The following is a 7,262-nucleotide window of genomic DNA, read 5'->3' as shown; positions in this document are numbered from 1 at the left end:
GCTTCAACTCTGAGTGTTTATGGGATGCCAGCTTTGAGTTCTGACTAGATCAACAGCTCTATATACTTAAAAATCAGTTAGCTAGTGTGTACTAGTCCAAAAGCAAAAGCACAGGCTTCTGTTTAGCTTTGGGGGCTCTGGTCTCACCTGCCATTTTCCACAAACGCCTCCAAAGTAACCAGTGGTTCTGGAGAGCAAAACATTCTAATCACAGTTTTCTAATTTGAATACCTATGCAAACAGACAGACATACAAGCAAGTAAACATGAGGTAACAAGAGTATCAGCTGATTTGCAGTCACTGTTTACATGCATATTTTCAGCTTATGGCAACTGCAAGGTAGTGTAAATCACGTCAGCTGATTTATTTGAGTACTTTAAATGTGATCTTAAGAGAAAAATTTGAGAATGCCATCTGAAAATGCTAGAGTGCACCTTGTTCAGTTGTTGGTATTCAGAAGTACTAAAAGCTAGCTAAAATACCAAGTTTTAGATGCTTAATATTTTGTGGTATCCCCAGTGCGGAATCAAGTATTTCAACTGTTTATATCATGTGTGGTCAATTCATTACTTAAAAATAGGACACATAAAATTTAGGACATTAATACAGCTGCCTAACTCATGGTGAAGGTTCTGTCTTAATCCTCTAGCCACAGAGGTCTCTAAGCCTGAGCTGCAGGAAAATGCCTCTCTCCGCTCAACATTCACACATCTGTATTTTTTTTCCCTGAGTTAGGAATGAAAGCCAGCCCTTTCTCACCATACTTGGTCAAAGAAGAGGTTCACTCAGACTATGTCAACAAGAAGCAACTAGAGAAACAGCTGTTGCTAAAACCATCACAACTCTGGTAAACATGTTTCAGGGGTTTACTTTGGCCTTGCTGTTGCCTGGCCCTGGATGCTGAGTGCTCATTAGTGGCAGCAATGCAATTGGTATGCTCCTGGGGCTCTGCATACAGTCTCATTTCATCTAAAGGAATCCAGATTGTATACTTTGAGAGAGCTTCATGATGCACTGAGAAGCAGGGAGGATGACAGGGAGGTTCAATTCAAGAGCATTCTTCTGACCTCAACTGCAAAGCTCGGGTGGCTGCAACCTCAATATCACAGTGATCACACCATCTGGGTTTGAGAAGCTCATACAAGAGTTTAGGTGAACACTTAAAAATCATGCCATACATAATCCATTTTCTAGCTTGTTAATTCATTGAAATTAAATTCACAGATGCAGATTTTCCATTTTTTTCTCAGTTCATGAGAAATCAATTTTCCCAAGTATTCTTGTGCAACCAATATTTGGTTAATAAATGGGCCTTTGACTTCCATGAACACATGATTCCCTTTTGATCAAAACTGGATTTGATAATCTGAAGTTCAACTGAGGCCCAAGACTGTCATTGTCAATAGGCTTGCCTTGGAATTACGTATATAGTTTTTTCATGCAGAAATTTTCCAGTTCATGACTCTTCAGTTTTCGTTGCATAAGGCTGTGCCAGAGATTGATACCTTGTGCACATTCCCTAAATTAATTAGAATAAAATTACTGTTTATGGTTTCACAGTTTATTTTATAAAACAGCCAGCGTATTTGTGAACATTCAGTTTTCTGTCTCTAATGGGTTTCAGAAGGACAGGGATATCACTGTGTTTCTGAACAGCATTACAAGTAGGAGAGCACCTCTGCAAGGAGATCTGTGCTAGACTATCTCCTGCTTTCATAGCAGAACCCTTTTTTGCAGACACATGAATTGATAGCTGCTCAAAGGCAGTTCAGTGGTTACTGTATTTGAGCTTTAACTCCTAAAAGGGCAGACCATAAATTGCAATTCGCTATGAACTAAACCACTCAATGTTTGGTCTCTTTCTTCTCTTCCTGTCTCCCAGGCTTTTATGGATCTCCTGCTGGAGGAGATGGACAGGACCCAAGCCTGGAAAAGCTCTCGGCTAGATAGAAGCATAAAAACATTTTTCAGTAGATTCAACAATATCATCACCTACAAGAAAAGCTAGACAAACCAGAAAGGTAGAAATAGAACCTGGAAGTACTTTATGGAAATTTGTGGAAGATTGCTAGAGATTTTCTCCCTTAAAAGGCTGTCGCTTTCAACATCAATGAGCATGGGGTTTGTGTAAACAAAATTCTGCAGCACCAGTTTTATCAGCTTTGAACTTATTTGATTGAAAAATCAGATGCAATTTAAGTCCACTAGATAGGTTGGTTGGGTTTTTTTTCACAACATTTTTTAAGAAGGTAATAAAAGGGAGTGTGGGCACAGAGAATAACAGATTTAGTGACATTAAATGTCACTACTGCAGTATCTGCATATGTTGTAAGCTTTGCAATTTATTTTCCACTGCACTAATAAACAAGTATTATACTAATGTTGAGGGGATTAAGTGTGAAAATATTTATGTGACAGCATTTGTGATTCTACTTGAGAAGATTTAGCATTGTGTAAACTCCCTGACAGGAAATGAGTAGCAATACCTGTCTCTGTGTATGCATGATCACATAAACAAATAGAGACATTTTAACTGAAATAATTAATTATCTGAGATGCTGGTCTTCATTTCCTAGAGTTGGTTTGAGTGGAGTTCTTCACTTATATGTACATATGAATTACATGTATACATATGCAACTATGCAACTAAAGGAGGAGTTCTTGGCAACTTAGCACACATCATGCTGTTTTGCAGACTGATACTAGACATGCTAGACATAAGCATATGTTAAAAAAATGTCAGTACGGAGTCCAAATTGAAAATATGCAGATCTTAATTTCTTGACAAATTGCTGCACAGTATAGAAAGGAAAGCTGAATTCCAACCATGATCCTGATACTCTGTGAATAATAACATGTTAATTTATGGAAAGGGTAAGAAAAGCATTCTTTGTTGGCTACTCTGTGACAGCATGACACATCCTAAACTTCCCAAGACTAGCTATCAAGTGTGTGTTAGTGCTGTTTTCTAGCAGCTTCTGTCCTGAGCCTTGCCTTCTACAAAGGAAGGGGGAATACAAAATTCAGTCTAAACCTTTGTAGTTTCTTTATCCCATGCTATGTGTTGAGATCAATCATTTGTCATGACGAGAAAATGTAAACAATTTTTTTTGCAAGTACTGACTCTCTTCCGTCCCCTCTTTTTCACCGGCACAATCAAGGCTGTGCACAGACTGCCTGTGATAAAGTGCCGCCTGTGATGTTAGCAGTTGGCATGCTTGCTGCACTGTGGTGTGATGTGTTAAGAAGGTGTAAGTCTTTTTGCGCTCAATGAAATTAAGAAGTATTATAAAATGAGTTATTGTTTTACTCACCATATAGTTAACACATGAAATCTCTGAAAGCTTATTGTGAAGATTAATATTCCCCCTCCAAGTCCTCAATTCTTATTCAGAAAACAAATGCATTTAAATGTACTGTAAATGAGAAATGGAAAAATAGTGGCTGAAGTGGCAGTGATACAGGTACTACTTATCTAGGTGTTCTAGGGCACAGACAGAACAAGTGCAATCAGGAAAAATTTTTTTCCTTATTTATAGACATAGGCATTCTAGTAAATGTATTTCTGGGATCACATCTTCCCTTGAAGCCTCTGGGATTTAATATTAGGAGGACACAGGACTAGGTAGTGCATCCAGACACAACATGTGGCGACTGGCAATTAAAGTTTTCCATCAGATGTTTGTGCATTATTGTAATATATCTGGCTAGGTTCTATTAAAATTCACAAAATATGAATGAGTATTATAAATATACCTGAAGGCTGTGTGGCCATTCAGCAAGACTTGAACAGTCTATAGAGCTGGGCAAAGAGGACTCTAATGAGGTTCAACAAGGATAAGTGCAGAGTCCTGCACCTGGGAAGGAATAATAAACTGCACCAGTACAGTTTAGGAGGTGATCTGCTGGAGAGCAGCGCCTTGGAGAATGACCTGGAAGTCCTGGTGGACAGCACGTTATTCATGGGACAGCAATGTGCCTTAGTGGCCAAGAGGGCAAATGTTATCCTGGGGTGAATTAAAAAAAGTGTGTCCAGCAGATTGAGGGAGGTCTCCTCTCCCTCTATTCTGCATTAGTGAGGCCCCATGTGGAATATTGCATCCAATTCTGGGCTCCACAGTTCAAGAGGGACAGGGATCTACTCAACAGTGTCCAACAAAAGGCTACAAGGATGATTAAGGGACTGGAGCACGTGCCCTATGAGGAAAGGCTGAGAGACCCAAGGCTTTTTAGTCTGGAGAGGAGAAGACGGAGAGGAGTTCTAATAAATGCATACAAATATATGAGGGCTCGGTTTCAGGAAGGGGCAGCCTCTGCTCACTTGTGCCCTAGAACAGGGTCCCCAGAGAGGTTGTGGAGTCTCTTTCTCTGAAGACTTTCAAGACCTGTCTGGACGGGTTCCTCTGTGACCTGGACTGGATTCTATGATCCTGCTCTGGTAGCGGGGTTGGACTTGAAGATCTCCAGAGGTCTCTTCCAACCCCTAACATCCTGTGACCCTGTGAATTATAAACATTTCTGTTCTCTTCTCTCCTGTATTTGGCCAGATATAGTGACAAATCTTTCTATCCCTGACAGGTTTTATCACAGTAAGTGCCAAAAACAATTACACTGAGTGTGGCTGAATGCAAGCCGTCACTTTTTTCCCTCAGCTCTTCAGACTTTGACAACACTATCAATTCATAACAGACCACCTGTTTGTTTTGTAGTGCCTGCCAAAACACATACGTGATAATGAGGAAAATAGATGCTACTTAATATGTGTGTATATTTATGTAATATGCATAAATACATATATTTAATGTACACATTTCTTTCCACTAAGGCAGGTAGAAGATAAACAACTTGATTGCAAGGTGAGGCTTTGTGTGGTTGTGGTTGCTTTCCCTTTAGTCACTTTGTTTAGTTTATTCAGCACCAGGATGCAGTGTGGAAATCATTTCATGCAAAAATTGCAAAGGACTTTAGTATCTGTCTGGATTTCAAACTCACAGCACCATGATATAGACAGTAGACATCCTGGAGTGATCCACAGATTGTATAACATGAAGTCAGCAGACCTGTGACAGTTACAGCAGCTCTGTTCTTTTCACCATGTACCAATTATACACAAACAAGCATGCACATGGCATCTTCATGAAAAAGAAAGAACAGAATCCTTTTCTCTCAAAACATTGCAAATAGCAGTAAAGTTTTGTCTTTCCAAACATCAGAAAATGGTGTGTGCTGAGTGAATCACATCTCTTCCAACCATGAAATCTTCCTTTTATCTCTAATTTAGCCACATGGCATTGCTCCTGACAAGAATCTAGCCACAAATATGTTTCATACCTGACTTAAAAGTGAGGCAAAGAGAGTGAAGACCAAAATTTCCAAGAGCTTCTGTCCAAACATGAGGTGATGGATTTTCAGAGGTTCTGAGTGGTTCCATCTCCCATCTGAATTCTTTTTAAATTTTAAAATTATGAAGACTGTTGATTGGAAGAAGCAAACAGAAAACAGAGGAAGCCACATTAATTGAAACTAGCCAATTCATCCTATCTAATTTCTGTTTGAAGCACAGCCCCTTAGCTGCTTAGAAATATCTTTCTAGAGCCTAACAGTAAACACCTTTAGGAACAGGACTATTACGCTGATTATGTCCATTTGTGAGTGTTAAGTGTTCAGATGGCATTGTGGTTAGGTAATAGAGCACAGATTATGCCTAAGTGGAAGCATTCATTCCTGCAAAAGCAGGATTTAGGAATGATTTCATCTACATCAGACTAACCAGCTAGAGAACTAGCACAAACTATTTTTAAGGTGAAGCTGCACTCTGACACAGGTCAGATTTGGTCAAACTGCACAGATTAATGTAGCACTACTGGCTATATTTTGAAAGGTAGCCTTCTTGAATCTCTATGCACTACTAATACCAATCCAACATGGACTGGATTAATGAGGTAAGCAAGGAAAAGCACTTACCACCATCTCACTGAAAAGGTGACTGCAAATGGAAAGAACACACCAACCTCTGGTCTCAGGGTTAAATGAATGTAAAATGGATTAAACTGGTAATGAATCACAGAAACTTTCTCCTAATTCATGTCACTATAAAGGATAATGAGTCCACTGTCATAATTGAGACAGTTTTCAAAAATACACTAGATTAAAAGTGCCAAAATACATATAGGGTTGAAAGTTGTGTAGACAATCTCAATCTTGATTATAATAAAGCAGGTAAAGAAAATGTTGAACTTGAAGAACTGTCTTGCTTTGTGCTGCTATTAAGTAAGAAAACAGAATTAAAATCTAATGTTAATCATGTTAGAAAAAGTCAGGTATGCTGGTAACATTTATTACAAAAATTAAAATTTATATGTTTGATTATACAAAAGTGAAGCCAATTGCTAAAATATGGCAATACGAATTAGACTACCCTAGAAAAAGTACGTCAGAACTCTTATTTTACCCTTGGAACAATATGCCACATGTATTGAATAAAAAGACTGAGCTTCTGTAGAGCATAGGTGCCTTGACCAACATCATTATAAAAGAAATAGTTGCTTACTCCCCTAAACTATAATGATTTTGGCTGGAACACAGGATGAATGTTACTGGTGATGTAATGCTTGACTTGGGGATGTAGCTCAGTGGTAGAGCGCACGCTTCGCATGTGTGAGGTCCCGGGTTCAATCCCTGGCATCTCCAGAGGCTTTCATTTCTGATGGTGTTCAAGAGGGGATTGGACGTGGCACTTGGTGCCATGGTTTAGTCATGAGGTTTGTGGTGACAGGTTGGACTTGATGATCTTTGAGGTCTCTTCCAACCTTGGTGATTCTGTGTGATTCTTCATAGAAGTACATGCCAACACAACCTATGTCAGGTTTCATACTGCATTATGCTCAGTTTGACATGCGGAAAGTTATGGGTTAATGTCTAAGCACTTCCTGTGTCATGATCTTTTTCCAGTGGAGTAGCAATTCATTTTTGGGATACAGGTCCATGGATTTTTTAGAAGCCATTGAGGAAACTCCCATGAAATGCCTCAAGGAAATCAAGGGGAGCTCTGCTAAGAAAGTGATGCAGCCAGCTGCCCAGCCAAAGTGCCTCTAAACAAGTGCACACAGCAGGGGCAACAAGTAGAAGTTGGAAGCCACTGAGTGGCAAATAAAATATGACCTTATAGCCATCACTGAGATTTGGTGGGATGAATCTTATGATTGGAGTGTGGCTATTGATGGTTACAGACTGTTCAGAAGGGACAGATAAGGAAGAGGGGG

The 7,262-nt window shown here is 39.4% G+C and overlaps 1 non-coding gene across 1 annotated transcript; it reads left to right on the top strand.

The window, feature by feature from the left end:
* Positions 1 to 6,618: 6,618 nt before the first annotated feature.
* Positions 6,619 to 6,690, top strand: TRNAA-CGC (transfer RNA alanine (anticodon CGC)). The gene has a single exon. It is a non-coding gene; the product is annotated as a tRNA-Ala (tRNA).
* The last annotated feature ends 572 nt before the right edge of the window (positions 6,691 to 7,262 follow it).

This window comes from Dryobates pubescens, chromosome Z, assembly GCF_014839835.1.
Source record: "Dryobates pubescens isolate bDryPub1 chromosome Z, bDryPub1.pri, whole genome shotgun sequence".
Classification (NCBI taxonomy): Eukaryota; Metazoa; Chordata; class Aves; order Piciformes; family Picidae; genus Dryobates; species Dryobates pubescens.
Note: the sequence above shows the minus strand (reverse complement) of the source record. Positions and strands in the feature narration are given on the sequence as shown.